Below are 17,457 nucleotides of genomic sequence, written 5' to 3'. Positions count from 1 at the left end.
TTTTGCACTTGTGTTAGTGTTGAAAAACCACTTTTCGCACTTGTGTTAGTGTTGAAAAACCACTTTTCGCACTTGTGTTAGTGTTGAAAAACCACTTTTCGCACTTGTGTTGGTGCAGGAAACCACTTTTGCACTTGTATTAGTGTGGAAAAAACACTTTTCGCACTTGTGTTAGTGTTGAAAAACCACTTTTCGCACTTGTGTTAGTGTTGAAAAACCACTTTTCGCACTTGTGTTGGTGAAGGAAACCACTTTTGCACTTGTATTAGTGTGGAAAAAACACTTTTTGCACTTGTGTTAGTGTTGAAAAACCACTTTTCGCACTTGTGTTGGTGAAGGAAACCACTTTTGCACTTGTATTAGTGTTGAAAAACCACTTGTCGCACTTGTGTTAGTGTTGAAAAACCACTTTTCGCACTTGTGTTGGTGCAGGAAACCACTTTTGCACTTGTATTAGTGTGGAAAAACCACTTTTCGCACTTGTGTTAGTGTTGAAAAACCACTTTTCGCACTTGTGTTACTGTTGAAAAACCACTTTTCGCACTTGTGTTCGTGTTGAAAAACCACTTTTCGCACTTGTGTTAGTGTTGAAAAACCACTTTTCGCACTTGTGTTAGTGTTGAAAAACCACTTTTCGCACTTGTGTTAGTGTTGAAAAACCACTTTTCGCACTTGTGTTGGTGCAGGAAACCACTTTTGCACTTGTATTAGTGTGGAAAAACACTTTTCGCACTTGTGTTCGTGTTGAAAAACCACTTTTCGCACTTGTGTTAGTGTTGAAAAACCACTTTTCGCACTTGTTTTAGTGTTGAAAAACCACTTTTCGCACTTGTGTTGGTGCATGAAACCACTTTTGCACTTGTATTAGTGTGGGAAAAACACTTTTCGCACTTGTGTTATTGTTGAAAAACCACTTTTCGCACTTGTGTTAGTGTTGAAAAACCACTTTTCGCACTTGTGTTGGTGCAGGAAACCACTTTTGCACTTGTATTGGTGTGGAAAAAACACTTTTTGCACTTGTGATAGTGTTGAAAAACCACTTTTCGCACTTGTGTTAGTGTTGAAAAACCACTTTTCGCACTTGTGTTAGTGTTGAAAAACCACTTTTCGCACTTGTGTTGGTGCAGGAAACCACTTTTGCACTTGTATTAGTGTGGAAAAAACACTTTTTGCACTTGTGATAGTGTTGAAAAACCACTTTTCGCACTTGTATTAGTGTGGCAAAACCACTTTTCGCACTTGTGTTAGTGTGGAAAAAACACTTTTTGCACTTGTGATAGTGTTGAAAAACCACTTTTCGCACTTGTGTTAGTGTTGAAAAACCACTTTTCGCACTTGTGTTGGTGCAGGCAAAACCACTTTTCGCACTTGTGTTGGTGCAGGCAAAACCACTTTTCGCACTTGTGTTAGTGTTGAAAAACCACTTTTCGCACTTGTGTTAGTGTTGAAAAACCACTTTTCGCACTTGTGTTAGTGTTGAAAACCACTTTTCGCACTTGTGTTGGTGCAGGAAACCACTTTTCCACTTGTATTAGTGTGGAAAAAACACTTTTCGCACTTGTGTTAGTGTTGAAAAACCACTTTTTGCACTTGTGTTAGTGTTGAAAAACCACTTTTCGCACTAGTGTTGGTGCAGGAAACCACTTTTGCACTTGTATTAGTGTGGAAAAAACACTTTTTGCACTTGTGATAGTGTTGAAAAACCACTTTTCGAACTTGTGTTAGTGTTGAAAAACCACTTTTCGCACTTGTCTTGGTGCAGGAAACCACTTTTGCACTTGTATTAGTGTGGCAAAACCACTTTTCGCACTTGTGTTAGTGTTGAAAAACCACTTTTCGCACTTGTGTTAGTGTTGAAAAACCACTTTTCGCACTTGTGTTAGTGTTGAAAAACCACTTTTCGCACTTGTGTTGGTGCAGGAAACCACTTTTGCACTTGTATTAGTGTGGAAAAAAACACTTTTCGCACTTGTGTTAGTGTTGAAAAACCACTTTTCGCACTTGTGTTGGTGTTGAAAAACCACTTTTCGCACTTGTGTTGGTGCAGGAAACCACTTTTGCACTTGTATTAGTGTGGAAAAAACACTTTTTGCACTTGTGATATTGTTGAAAAACCACTTTTCGCACTTGTGTTAGTGTTGAAAAACCACTTTTCGCACAGGTGTTAGTGTTGAAAAACCACTTTTCGCACTTGTGTTGGTGCAGGAAACCACTTTTGCACTTGTATTAGTGTGGAAAAAACACTTTTTGCACTTGTGATAGTGTTGAAAAACCACTTTTCGCACTTGTGTTAGTGTTGAAAAACCACTTTTCGCACATGTGTTGGTGCAGGAAACCACTTTTGCACTTGTATTGGTGTGGAAAAAACACTTTTTGCACTTGTGATAGTGTTGAAAAACCACTTTCCGCACTTGTGTTAGTGTTGAAAAACCACTTTTCGCACTTGTGCTAGTGTTGAAAAACCACTTTTCGCACTTGTGTTGGTGCAGGAAACCACTTTTGCACTTGTATTAGTGTGGAAAAAACACTTTTCGCACTTGTGTTAGTGTTGAAAAACGACTTTTCGCACTTGTGTTAGTGTTGAAAAACCACTTTTCGAACTTGTGTTAGTGTTGAAAAACCACTTTTCGCAATTGTGTTGGTGCAGGAAACCACTTTTGCACTTGTACTAGTTTGGCAAAACCACTTTTTGCACTTGTGTTAGTGTTGAAAAACCACTTTTCGCACTTGTGTTAGTGTTGAAAAACCACTTTTCGCACTTGTGTTAGTGTTGAAAAACCACTTTTCGCACTTGTGTTGGTGCAGGAAACCACTTTTGCACTTGTATTAGTGTGGAAAAAACACTTTTCGCACTTGTGTTAGTGTTGAAAAACCACTTTTCGCACTTGTGTTAGTGTTGAAAAACCACTTTTCGCACTTGTGTTGGTGAAGGAAACCACTTTTGCACTTGTATTAGTGTGGAAAAAACACTTTTTGCACTTGTGTTAGTGTTGAAAAACCACTTTTCGCACTTGTGTTGGTGAAGGAAACCACTTTTGCACTTGTATTAGTGTTGAAAAACCACTTGTCGCACTTGTGTTAGTGTTGAAAAACCACTTTTCGCACTTGTGTTGGTGCAGGAAACCACTTTTGCACTTGTATTAGTGTGGAAAAACCACTTTTCGCACTTGTGTTAGTGTTGAAAAACCACTTTTCGCACTTGTGTTACTGTTGAAAAACCACTTTTCGCACTTGTGTTGGTGCAGGAAACCACTTTTGCACTTGTATTAGTGTGGAAAAACACTTTTCGCACTTGTGTTAGTGTTGAAAAACCACTTTTCGCACTTGTGTTAGTGTTGAAAAACCACTTTTCGCACTTGTGTTGGTGCAGGAAACCACTTTTGCACTTGTATTAGTGTGGAAAAACACTTTTCGCACTTGTGTTCGTGTTGAAAAACCACTTTTCGCACTTGTGTTAGTGTTGAAAAACCACTTTTCGCACTTGTTTTAGTGTTGAAAAACCACTTTTTGCACTTGTGTTGGTGCATGAAACCACTTTTGCACTTGTATTAGTGTGGGAAAAACACTTTTCGCACTTGTGTTATTGTTGAAAAACCACTTTTCGCACTTGTGTTAGTGTTGAAAAACCACTTTTCGCACTTGTGTTGGTGCAGGAAACTACTTTTGCACTTGTATTAGTGTGGAGAAAACACTTTTTGCACTTGTGATAGTGTTGAAAAACCACTTTTCGCCCTCATGTTAGTGTTGAAAAACACTTTTTGCACTTGCACTCATGTTGAAAACCACCTCCCACACTTGTGTAGGTGTTGAAAACCACTCTCCGCACTCATGCTAGTATTAGAAACGACTTTCCGCACTTGTGCCAGTGTTGAAAACCACAACTCGCATTTGTCTTAGTGTTGCAAACCCAGTTCCCACACTTGTGCTGGCATTGAAAACCACTTTCCGCACTCGTGCTCGTGTTGAAAACGACTTTTTGCACTTGTGTTAGTGGTGCAAAACCACTTTTCGCACTTGTGTCATTGTTGCAAAAACCACTTTCCGCACTTGTGTTGGTGCAGGAAACCACTTTTGCAATTGTATTAGTGTGGAAAAAACACTTTTTGCACTTGTGATAGTGTTGAAAAACCACTTTTCGCACTTGTGTTAGTGTTGAAAAACCACTTTTCGCACTGGTGTTGGTGCAGGAAACCACTTTTGCACTTGTATTAGTGTGGAAAAAACACTTTTTGCACTTGTGATAGTGTTGAAAAACCACTTTTCGCACTTGTGTTAGTGTTGAAAAACCACTTTTCGCACTTGTGTTAGTGTTGAAAAACCACTTTTCGCACTTGTGTTGGTGCAGGAAACCACTTTTGCACTTGTATTAGTATGGAAAAAACACTTTTTGCACTTGTGATAGTGTTGAAAAACCACTTTTCGCACTTGTGTTAGTGTTGAAAAACCACTTTTCGCACTTGTGTTAGTGTTGAAAAACCACTTTTCGCACTTGTGTTAGTGTTGAAAAACCACTTTTCGCACTTGTGTTAGTGTTGAAAAACCACTTTTCGCACTTGTGTTGGTGCAGGATACCACTTTTGCACTTGTATTAGTGTGGAAAAAACACTTTTCGCACTTGTGTTAGTGTTGAAAAACCACTTTTCGCACTTGTGTTAGTGTTGAAAAACCACTTTTCGCACTTGTGTTGGTGCAGGAAACCACTTTTGCACTTGTATTAGTGTGGAAAAAACACTTTTTGCACTTGTGTTATTGTTGAAAAACCACTTTTCGCACTTGTGTTGGTGCAGGAAACCACTTTTGCACTTGTATTAGTGTGGAAAAAACACTTTTCGCACTTGCGTTCGTGTTGAAAAACCACTTTTCGCACTTGTGTTAGTGTTGAAAAACAACTTTTCGCACTTGTGATAGTGTTGAAAAACCACTTTTCGCACTTGGGTTAGTGTTGAAAAACCACTTTTCGCACTTGTGTTGGTGCAGGAAACCACTTTTGCACTTGTATTAGTGTGGAAAAAACACTTTTTGCACTTTTGATAGTGTTGAAAAACCACTTTTCGCACTTGTGTTAGTGTTGAAAAACCACTTTTCGCACTTGTGTTGGTGCAGGAAACCACTTTTGCACTTGTATTAGTGTGGAAAAAACACTTTTTGCACTTGTGATAGTGTTGAAAAACCACTTTTCGCACTTGTGTTAGTGTTGAAAAACCACTTTTCGCACTTGTGTTAGTGTTGAAAAACCACTTTTCGCACTTGTGTTGAAGCAGGAAACCACTTTTGCACTTGTATTATTGTGGAAAAAACACTTTTTGCACTTGTGATAGTGTTGAAAAACCACTTTTCGCACTTGTGTTAGTGTTGAAAAACCACTTTTCGCACTTGTGTTAGTGTTGAAAAACCACTTTTCGCACTGGTGTTGGTGAAGGAAACCACTTTTCGCACTTGTTAGTGTTGAAAACCCACTTTTCGCACATGTGTTAGTGAAGGAAACCACTTTTCGCACTTGTGTTAGTGTTGAAAATCCACTTTTTGCACTTGTGATAGTGTTGAAAAACCACTTTTCGCACTTGTGTTAGTGTTGAAAAACCACTTTTCGCATTTGTGTTGGTGCAGGAAACCACTTTTGCACTTGTATTAGTGTGGAAAAACCACTTTTTGCACTTGTGTTAGTGTTGAAAAACCACTTTTCGCACTTGTGTTAGTGTTGAAAAACCACTTTTCGCACTTTTGTTAGTGTTGAAAATCCACTTTTCGCACTTGTGTTTGTGCAGGAAACCACTTTTGCACTTGTATTAGTGTGGAAAAAACACTTTTTGCACTTGGGATGGTGTTGAAAAACCACTTTTCGCACTTGTATTAGTGTGGAAAAAACACTTTTTGCACTTGTGATAGTGTTGAAAAACCACTTTTCGCACTTGTGTTAGTGTTGAAAAACCACTTTTCGCACTTGTGTTAGTGTTGAAAAACCACTTTTCGCACTTGTGTTGGTGCAGGAAACCACTTTTGCACTTGTATTAGTGTGGAAAAACCACTTTTCGCACTTGTGTTAGTGTTGAAAAACCACTTTTCGCACTTGTGTTACTGTTGAAAAACCACTTTTCGCACTTGTGTTCGTGTTGAAAAACCACTTTTCGCACTTGTGTTAGTGTTGAAAAACCACTTTTCGCACTTGTGTTAGTGTTGAAAAACCACTTTTCGCACTAGTGTTGGTGCAGGAAACCACTTTTGCACTTGTATTAGTGTGGAAAAAACACTTTTTGCACTTGTGATAGTGTTGAAAAACCACTTTTCGCACTTGTGTTAGTGTTGAAAAACCACTTTTCACACTTGTGTTAGTGTTGAAAAACCACTTTTCGCACTTGTGTTGGTGCAGGAAACCACTTTTGCACTTGTATTAGTGTGGAAAAAACACTTTTCGCACTTGTGTTAGTGTTGAAAAACCACTTTTCGCACTTGTGTTAGTGTTGAAAAACCACTTTTCGCACTTGTGTTGGTGCAGGAAACCACTTTTGCACTTGTATTAGTGTGGAAAAAACACTTTTTGCACTTGTGATAGTGTTGAAAAACCACTTTTCGCACTTGTGTTAGTGTTGAAAAACCACTTTTCGCACTTGTGTTGGTGCAGGAAACCACTTTTGCACTTGTATTAGTGTGGAAAAACCACTTTTCACACTTGTGTTAGTGTTGAAAAACCACTTTTCGCACTTGTGTTACTGTTGAAAAAACGCTTTTCGCACTTGTGTTCGTGTCGAAAAACCACTTTTCGCACTTGTGTTAGTGTTGAAAAACCACTTTTCGCACTTGTGTTAGTGTTGAAAAACCACTTTTCGCACTTGTGTTAGTGTTGAAAAACCACTTTTCGCACTTGTGTTGGTGCAGGAAACCACTTTTGCACTTGTATTAGTGTGGAAAAAACACTTTTCGCACTTGTGTTCGTGTTGAAAAACCACTTTTCGCACTTGTGTTAGTGTTGAAAAACCACTTTTCGCACTTGTATTAGTGTTGAAAAACCACTTTTCGCACTTGTGTTGGTGCATGAAACCACTTTTGCACTTGTGTTATTGTTGAAAAACCACTTTTCGCACTTGTGTTAGTGTTGAAAAACCACTTTTCGCACTTGTGTTGGTGCAGGAAACCACTTTTGCACTTGTATTGGTGTGGAAAAAACACTTTTTGCACTTGTGATAGTGTTGAAAAACCACTTTTCGCACTTGTGTTAGTGTTGAAAAACCACTTTTCGCACTTGTGCTAGTGTTGAAAAACCACTTTTCGCACTTGTGTTGGTGCAGGAAACCACTTTTGCACTTGTATTAGTGTGGAAAAAACACTTTTCGCACTTGTGTTAGTGTTGAAAAACGACTTTTCGCACTTGTGTTAGTGTTGAAAAACCACTTTTCGAACTTGTGTTAGTGTTGAAAAACCACTTTTCGCAATTGTGTTGGTGCAGGAAACCACTTTTGCACTTGTATTAGTTTGGCAAAACCACTTTTTGCACTTGTGTTAGTGTTGAAAAACCACTTTTCGCACTTGTGTTAGTGTTGAAAAACCACTTTTCGCACTTGTGTTAGTGTTGAAAAACCACTTTTCGCACTTGTGTTGGTGCAGGAAACCACTTTTGCACTTGTATTAGTGTGGAAAAAACACTTTTCGCACTTGTGTTAGTGTTGAAAAACCACTTTTCGCACTTGTGTTAGTGTTGAAAAACCACTTTTCGCACTTGTGTTGGTGAAGGAAACCACTTTTGCACTTGTATTAGTGTGGAAAAAACACTTTTTGCACTTGTGTTAGTGTTGAAAAACCACTTTTCGCACTTGTGTTGGTGAAGGAAACCACTTTTGCACTTGTATTAGTGTTGAAAAACCACTTGTCGCACTTGTGTTAGTGTTGAAAAACCACTTTTCGCACTTGTGTTGGTGCAGGAAACCACTTTTGCACTTGTATTAGTGTGGAAAAACCACTTTTCGCACTTGTGTTAGTGTTGAAAAACCACTTTTCGCACTTGTGTTACTGTTGAAAAACCACTTTTCGCACTTGTGTTCGTGTTGAAAAACCACTTTTCGCACTTGTGTTAGTGTTGAAAAACCACTTTTCGCACTTGTGTTAGTGTTGAAAAACCACTTTTCGCACTTGTGTTAGTGTTGAAAAACCACTTTTCGCACTTGTGTTGGTGCAGGAAACCACTTTTGCACTTGTATTAGTGTGGAAAAACACTTTTCGCACTTGTGTTCGTGTTGAAAAACCACTTTTCGCACTTGTGTTAGTGTTGAAAAACCACTTTTCGCACTTGTTTTAGTGTTGAAAAACCACTTTTCGCACTTGTGTTGGTGCATGAAACCACTTTTGCACTTGTATTAGTGTGGGAAAAACACTTTTCGCACTTGTGTTATTGTTGAAAAACCACTTTTCGCACTTGTGTTAGTGTTGAAAAACCACTTTTCGCACTTGTGTTGGTGCAGGAAACCACTTTTGCACTTGTATTGGTGTGGAAAAAACACTTTTTGCACTTGTGATAGTGTTGAAAAACCACTTTTCGCACTTGTGTTAGTGTTGAAAAACCACTTTTCGCACTTGTGTTAGTGTTGAAAAACCACTTTTCGCACTTGTGTTGGTGCAGGAAACCACTTTTGCACTTGTATTAGTGTGGAAAAAACACTTTTTGCACTTGTGATAGTGTTGAAAAACCACTTTTCGCACTTGTATTAGTGTGGCAAAACCACTTTTCGCACTTGTGTTAGTGTGGAAAAAACACTTTTTGCACTTGTGATAGTGTTGAAAAACCACTTTTCGCACTTGTGTTAGTGTTGAAAAACCACTTTTCGCACTTGTGTTGGTGCAGGCAAAACCACTTTTCGCACTTGTGTTGGTGCAGGCAAAACCACTTTTCGCACTTGTGTTAGTGTTGAAAAACCACTTTTCGCACTTGTGTTAGTGTTGAAAAACCACTTTTCGCACTTGTGTTAGTGTTGAAAAACCACTTTTCGCACTTGTGTTGGTGCAGGAAACCACTTTTCCACTTGTATTAGTGTGGAAAAAACACTTTTCGCACTTGTGTTAGTGTTGAAAAACCACTTTTTGCACTTGTGTTAGTGTTGAAAAACCACTTTTCGCACTAGTGTTGGTGCAGGAAACCACTTTTGCACTTGTATTAGTGTGGAAAAAACACTTTTTGCACTTGTGATAGTGTTGAAAAACCACTTTTCGAACTTGTGTTAGTGTTGAAAAACCACTTTTCGCACTTGTCTTGGTGCAGGAAACCACTTTTGCACTTGTATTAGTGTGGCAAAACCACTTTTCGCACTTGTGTTAGTGTTGAAAAACCACTTTTCGCACTTGTGTTAGTGTTGAAAAACCACTTTTCGCACTTGTGTTAGTGTTGAAAAACCACTTTTCGCACTTGTGTTGGTGCAGGAAACCACTTTTGCACTTGTATTAGTGTGGAAAAAACACTTTTCGCACTTGTGTTAGTGTTGAAAAACCACTTTTCGCACTTGTGTTGGTGTTGAAAAACCACTTTTCGCACTTGTGTTGGTGCAGGAAACCACTTTTGCACTTGTATTAGTGTGGAAAAAACACTTTTTGCACTTGTGATATTGTTGAAAAACCACTTTTCGCACTTGTGTTAGTGTTGAAAAACCACTTTTCGCACAGGTGTTAGTGTTGAAAAACCACTTTTCGCACTTGTGTTGGTGCAGGAAACCACTTTTGCACTTGTATTAGTGTGGAAAAAACACTTTTTGCACTTGTGATAGTGTTGAAAAACCACTTTTCGCACTTGTGTTAGTGTTGAAAAACCACTTTTCGCACATGTGTTGGTGCAGGAAACCACTTTTGCACTTGTATTGGTGTGGAAAAAACACTTTTTGCACTTGTGATAGTGTTGAAAAACCACTTTCCGCACTTGTGTTAGTGTTGAAAAACCACTTTTCGCACTTGTGCTAGTGTTGAAAAACCACTTTTCGCACTTGTGTTGGTGCAGGAAACCACTTTTGCACTTGTATTAGTGTGGAAAAAACACTTTTCGCACTTGTGTTAGTGTTGAAAAACGACTTTTCGCACTTGTGTTAGTGTTGAAAAACCACTTTTCGAACTTGTGTTAGTGTTGAAAAACCACTTTTCGCAATTGTGTTGGTGCAGGAAACCACTTTTGCACTTGTACTAGTTTGGCAAAACCACTTTTTGCACTTGTGTTAGTGTTGAAAAACCACTTTTCGCACTTGTGTTAGTGTTGAAAAACCACTTTTCGCACTTGTGTTAGTGTTGAAAAACCACTTTTCGCACTTGTGTTGGTGCAGGAAACCACTTTTGCACTTGTATTAGTGTGGAAAAAACACTTTTCGCACTTGTGTTAGTGTTGAAAAACCACTTTTCGCACTTGTGTTAGTGTTGAAAAACCACTTTTCGCACTTGTGTTGGTGAAGGAAACCACTTTTGCACTTGTATTAGTGTGGAAAAAACACTTTTTGCACTTGTGTTAGTGTTGAAAAACCACTTTTCGCACTTGTGTTGGTGAAGGAAACCACTTTTGCACTTGTATTAGTGTTGAAAAACCACTTGTCGCACTTGTGTTAGTGTTGAAAAACCACTTTTCGCACTTGTGTTGGTGCAGGAAACCACTTTTGCACTTGTATTAGTGTGGAAAAACCACTTTTCGCACTTGTGTTAGTGTTGAAAAACCACTTTTCGCACTTGTGTTACTGTTGAAAAACCACTTTTCGCACTTGTGTTGGTGCAGGAAACCACTTTTGCACTTGTATTAGTGTGGAAAAACACTTTTCGCACTTGTGTTAGTGTTGAAAAACCACTTTTCGCACTTGTGTTAGTGTTGAAAAACCACTTTTCGCACTTGTGTTGGTGCAGGAAACCACTTTTGCACTTGTATTAGTGTGGAAAAACACTTTTCGCACTTGTGTTCGTGTTGAAAAACCACTTTTCGCACTTGTGTTAGTGTTGAAAAACCACTTTTCGCACTTGTTTTAGTGTTGAAAAACCACTTTTTGCACTTGTGTTGGTGCATGAAACCACTTTTGCACTTGTATTAGTGTGGGAAAAACACTTTTCGCACTTGTGTTATTGTTGAAAAACCACTTTTCGCACTTGTGTTAGTGTTGAAAAACCACTTTTCGCACTTGTGTTGGTGCAGGAAACCACTTTTGCACTTGTGTTGGTGTGGAAAAAATACTTTTTGCACTTGTGATAGTGTTGAAAAACCACTTTTCGCACTTGTGTTAGTGTTGAAAAACCACTTTTCGCACTTGTGTTAGTGTTGAAAAACCACTTTTCGCACTTGTGTTGGTGCAGGAAACCACTTTTGCACTTGTATTAGTGTGGAAAAAACACTTTTTGCACTTGTGATAGTGTTGAAAAACCACTTTTCGCACTTGTGTTAGTGTTGAAAAACCACTTTTCGCACTTGTGTTGGTGCAGGAAACCACTTTTGCACTTGTATTAGTGTGGCAAAACCACTTTTCGCACTTGTGTTAGTGTGGAAAAAACACTTTTTGCACTTGTGATAGTGTTGAAAAACCACTTTTCGCACTTGTGTTAGTGTTGAAAAACCACTTTTCGCACTTGTGTTGGTGCAGGAAACCACTTTTGCACTTGTGTTGGTGCAGGCAAAACCACTTTTCGCACTTGTGTTAGTGTTGAAAAACCACTTTTCGCACTTGTGTTAGTGTTGAAAAACCACTTTTCGCACTTGTGTTAGTGTTGAAAAACCACTTTTCGCACTTGTGTTGGTGCAGGAAACCACTTTTCCACTTGTATTAGTGTGGAAAAAACACTTTTCGCACTTGTGTTAGTGTTGAAAAACCACTTTTTGCACTTGTGTTAGTGTTGAAAAACCACTTTTCGCACTAGTGTTGGTGCAGGAAACCACTTTTGCACTTGTATTAGTGTGGAAAAAACACTTTTTGCACTTGTGATAGTGTTGAAAAACCACTTTTCGAACTTGTGTTAGTGTTGAAAAACCACTTTTCGCACTTGTCTTGGTGCAGGAAACCACTTTTGCACTTGTATTAGTGTGGCAAAACCACTTTTCGCACTTGTGTTAGTGTTGAAAAACCACTTTTCGCACTTGTGTTAGTGTTGAAAAACCACTTTTCGCACTTGTGTTAGTGTTGAAAAACCACTTTTCGCACTTGTGTTGGTGCAGAAAACCACTTTTCGCACTTGTGTTAGTGTTGAAAAACCACTTTTCGCACTTGTGTTAGTGTTGAAAAACCACTTTTCGCACTTGTGTTAGTGTTGAAAAACCACTTTTCGCACTTGTGTTGGTGCAGGAAACCACTTTTGCACTTGTATTAGTGTGGAAAAAACACTTTTCGCACTTGTGTTAGTGTTGAAAAACCACTTTTCGCACTTGTGTTGGTGTTGAAAAACCACTTTTCGCACTTGTGTTGGTGCAGCAAACCACTTTTGCACTTGTATTAGTGTGGAAAAAACACTTTTTGCACTTGTGATATTGTTGAAAAACCACTTTTCGCACTTGTGTTAGTGTTGAAAAACCACTTTTCGCACATGTGTTAGTGTTGAAAAACCACTTTTCGCACTTGTGTTGGTGCAGGAAACCACTTTTGCACTTGTATTAGTGTGGAAAAAACACTTTTTGCACTTGTGATAGTGTTGAAAAACCACTTTTCGCACTTGTGTTAGTGTTGAAAAACCACTTTTCGCACATGTGTTGGTGCAGGAAACCACTTTTGCACTTGTTTTAGTGTGGCAAAACCACTTTTCGCACTTGTGTTAGTGTTGAAAAACCACTTTTCGCACTTGTGTTAGTGTTGAAAGACCACTTTTCGCACTTGTGTTAGTGTTGAAAAACCACTTTTCGCACTTGTGTTGGTGCAGGAAACCACTTTTGCACTTGTATTAGTGTGGAAAAAACACTTTTCGCACTTGTGTTAGTGTTGAAAAACCACTTTTCGCACTTGTGTTAGTGTTGAAAACCCACTTTTCGCACTAGTGTTGGTGCAGGAAACCACTTTTGCACTTGTATTAGTGTGGAAAAAACACTTTTCGCACTTGTGTTAGTGTTGAAAAACCACTTTTCGCACTTGTGTTAGTGTTGAAAAACCACTTTTCGCACTAGTGTTGGTGCAGGAAACCACTTTTGCACTTGTATTAGTGTGGAAAAAACACTTTTCGCACTTGTGTTAGTGTTGAAAAACCACTTTTCGCACTTGTGTTAGTGTTGAAAAACCACTTTTCGCACTAGTGTTGGTGCAGGAAACCACTTTTGCACTTGTATTAGTGTGGAAAAAACACTTTTTGCACTTGTGTTAGTGTTGAAAAACCACTTTTCGAACTTGTGTTAGTGTTGAAAAACCACTTTTCGCACTTGTGTTGGTGCAGGAAACCACTTTTGCACTTGTATTAGTGTGGCAAAACCACTTTTCGCACTTGTGTTAGTGTTGAAAAACCACTTTTCGCACTTGTGTTAGTGTTGAAAAACCACTTTTCGCACTTGTGTTGGTGCAGGAAACCACTTTTGCACTTGTATTAGTGTGGAAAAAACACTTTTTGCACTTGTGATAGTGTTGAAAAACCACTTTTCGCACTTGTGTTAGTGTTGAAAAACCACTTTTCACACTTGTGTTGGTGCAGGAAACCACTTTTGCACTTGTATTAGTGTGGAAAAACCACTTTTCACACTTGTGTTAGTGTTGAAAAACCACTTTTCGCACTTGTGTTACTGTTGAAAAACCACTTTTCGCACTTGTGTTCATGTTGAAAAACCACTTTTCGCACTTGTGTTAGTGTTGAAAAACCACTTTTCGCACTTGTGTTAGTGTTGAAAAACCACTTTTCGCACTTGTGTTAGTGTTGAAAAACCACTTTTCGCACTTGTGTTGGTGCAGGAAACCACTTTTGCACTTGTATTAGTGTGGAAAAAACACTTTTCGCACTTGTGTTCGTGTTGAAAAACCACTTTTCGCACTTGTGTTAGTGTTTAAAAACCACTTTTCGCACTTGTTTTAGTGTTGAAAAACCACTTTTCGCACTTGTGTTGGTGCATGAAACCACTTTTGCACTTGTATTAGTGTGGAAAAAACACTTTTCGCACTTGTGTTATTGTTGAAAAACCACTTTTCGCACTTGTGTTAGTGTTGAAAAACCACTTTTCGCACTTGTGTTGGTGCAGGAAACCACTTTTGCACTTGTATTGGTGTGGAAAAAACACTTTTTGCACTTGTGATAGTGTTGAAAAACCACTTTTCGCACTTGTGTTAGTGTTGAAAAACCACTTTTCGCACTTGTGCTAGTGTTGAAAAACCACTTTTTGCACTTGTGTTGGTGCAGGAAACCACTTTTGCACTTGTATTAGTGTGGAAAAAACACTTTTTGCACTTGTGATAGTGTTGGAAAACCACTTTTCGCACTTGTGTTAGTGTTGAAAAACCACTTTTCGCACTTGCGTTGGTGCAGGAAACCACTTTTGCACTTGTATTAGTGTGGCAAAACCACTTTTCGCACTTGTGTTAGTGTTGAAAAACCACTTTTCGCACTTGTGTTAGTGTTGAAAAACCACTTTTCGCACTTGTGTTAGTGTTGAAAAACCACTTTTCGCACTTGTGTTGGTGCAGGAAACCACTTTTGCACTTGTATTAGTGTGGAAAAAACACTTTTCGCACTTGTGTTAGTGTTGAAAAACCACTTTTCGCACTTGTGTTAGTGTTGAAAAACCACTTTTCGAACTTGTGTTCGTGTTGAAAAACCACTTTTCGCACTTGTGTTGGTGCAGGAAACCACTTTTGCACTTGTATTAGTGTGGCAAAACCACTTTTCGCACTTGTGTTAGTGTTGAAAAACCACTTTTCGCACTTGTGTTAGTGTTGAAAAACCACTTTTCGCACTTGTGTTAGTGTTGAAAAACCAATTTTCGCACTTGTGTTGGTGCAGGAAACCACTTTTGCACTTGTATTTGTGTGGAAAAAACACTTTTCGCACTTGTGTTAGTGTTGAAAAACCACTTTTCGCACTTGTGTTAGTGTTGAAAAACCACTTTTCGCACTTGTGTTGATGCAGGAAACCACTTTTGCACTTGTATTAGTGTGGAAAAAACACTTTTTGCACTTGTGATAGTGTTGAAAAACCACTTTTCGCACTTATGTTAGTGTTGAAAAACCACTTTTCGCACTTGTGTTGGTGCAGGAAACCACTTTTGCACTTGTATTAGTGTGGAAAAACCACTTTTCGCACTTGTGTTCGTGTTGAAAAACCACTTTTCGCACTTGTGTTACTGTTGAAAAACCACTTTTCGCACTTGTGTTTGTGTTGAAAAACCACTTTTGCACTTGTATTAGTGTGGAAAAAACACTTTTTGCACTTGTGATAGTGTTGAAAAACCACTTTCGCACTTGTGTTAGTGTTGAAAAACCACTTTTCACACTTGTGTTGGTGCAGGAAACCACTTTTGCACTTGTGTTAGTGTTGAAAAACCACTTTTCGCACTTGTGTTAGTGTTGAAAAACCACTTTTCGCACTGGTGTTAGTGTTGAAAAACCACTTTTCGCACTTGTGTTGGTGCAGGAAACCACTTTTGCACTTCTATTAGTGTGGAAAAAACACTTTTCGCACTTGCGTTCGTGTTGAAAAACCACTTTTCGCGCTTGTGTTCGTGTTGAAAAACCACTTTTCGCACTTGTGTTAGTGTTGAAAAACCACTTTTCGCACTTCTGTTAGTGTTGAAAAACCACTTTTCGCACTTGTGTTGGTGCAGGAAACCACTTTTGCACTTGTATTAGTGTGGAAAAAACACTTTTCGCACTTGTGTTATTGTTGAAAAACCATTTTTCGCACTTGTGTTAGTGTTGAAAAACCACTTTTCGCACTTGTGTTGGTGCAGGAAACCACTTTTGCACTTGTATTAGTGTGGAAAAAACACTTTTTGCACTTGTGATAGTGTTGAAAAACCACTTTTCGCACTTGTGTTAGTGTTGAAAAACCACTTTTCGCACTTGTGTTAGTGTTGAAAAACCACTTTTCGCACTTGTGTTGGTGCAGGAAACCACTTTTGCACTTGTATTAGTGTGGAAAAAACACTTTTTGCACTTGTGATAGTGTTGAAAAACCACTTTTCGCACTTGTGTTAGTGTTGAAAAACCACTTTTCGCACTTGTGTTGGTGCAGGAAACCACTTTTGCACTTGTATTAGTGTGGCAAAACCACTTTTCGCACTTGTGTTAGTGTTGAAAAACCACTTTTCGCACTAGTGTTGGTGCAGGAAACCACTTTTGCACTTGTATTAGTGTGGAAAAAACACTTTTTGCACTTGTGATAGTGTTGAAAAACCACTTTTCGAACTTGTGTTAGTGTTGAAATACCACTTTTCGCACTTGTGTTGGTGCAGGAAACCACTTTTGCACTTGTATTAATGTGGCAAAACCACTTTTCGCACTTGTGTTAGTGTTGAAAAACCACTTTTCGCACTTGTGTTAGTGTTGAAAAACCACTTTTCGCACTTGTGTTAGTGTTGAAAAACCACTTTTCGCACTTGTGTTGGTGCAGGAAACCACTTTTGCACTTGTATTAGTGTGGAAAAAACACTTTTCGCACTTGTGTTAGTGATGAAAAACCACTTTTCGCACTTGTGTTAGGGTTGAAAAACCACTTTTCGCACTTGTGTTAGTGTTGAAAAACCACTTTTCGCACTTGTGTTGGTGCAGGAAACCACTTTTGCACTTGTATTAGTGTGGAAAAAACACTTTTTGCACTTGTGATAGTGTTGAAAAACCACTTTTCGCACTTGTGTTAGTGTTGAAAAACCACTTTTCGCACTTGTGTTAGTGTTGAAAAACCCACTTTTCGCACTTGTGTTGGTGCAGGAAACCACTTTTGCACTTGTATTAGTGTGGAAAAAACACTTTTTGCACTTGTGATAGTGTTGAAAAACCACTTTTCGCACTTGTGTTAGTGTTGAAAAACCACTTTTCGCACTTGTGTTAGTGTTGAAAAACCACTTTTCGCACTTGTGTTAGTGTTGAAAAACCACTTTTCGCACTTGTGTTAGTGTTGAAAAACCACTTTTCGCACTTCTGTTAGTGTTGAAAAACCACTTTTCGCACTTGTGTTGGTGCAGGAAACCACTTTTGCACTTGTATTAGTGTGGAAAAAACACTTTTCGCACTTGTGTTAGTGTTGCAAGACCACTTTTCGCACTTGTGTTAGTGTTGAAAAACACTTTTCGCACTAGTGTTGGTGCAGGAAACCACTTTTGCACTTGCATTAGTGTGGAAAAAAACCCTTTTTGCACTTGTGATAGTGTTGAAAAAACCACTTTTCGAACTTGTGTTAGTGTTGAAAAACCACTTTTCGCACTTGTGTTGGTGCAGGAAACCACTTTTGCACTTGTATTAGTGTGTGCAAAACCACTTTTCGCACTTGTGTTAGTGTTGAAAAACCACTTTTCGCACTTGTGTTAGTGTTGAAAAACCACTTTTCGCACAGGTGTTAGTGTTGAAAAAC

The sequence above is a fragment of the Myxine glutinosa genome, chromosome 5 (genome assembly GCF_964187855.1).
Source record: "Myxine glutinosa chromosome 5, kmMyxGlut1.1, whole genome shotgun sequence".
Taxonomy (NCBI): domain Eukaryota; kingdom Metazoa; phylum Chordata; class Myxini; order Myxiniformes; family Myxinidae; genus Myxine; species Myxine glutinosa.
This window is presented reverse-complemented; position numbering follows the sequence as displayed.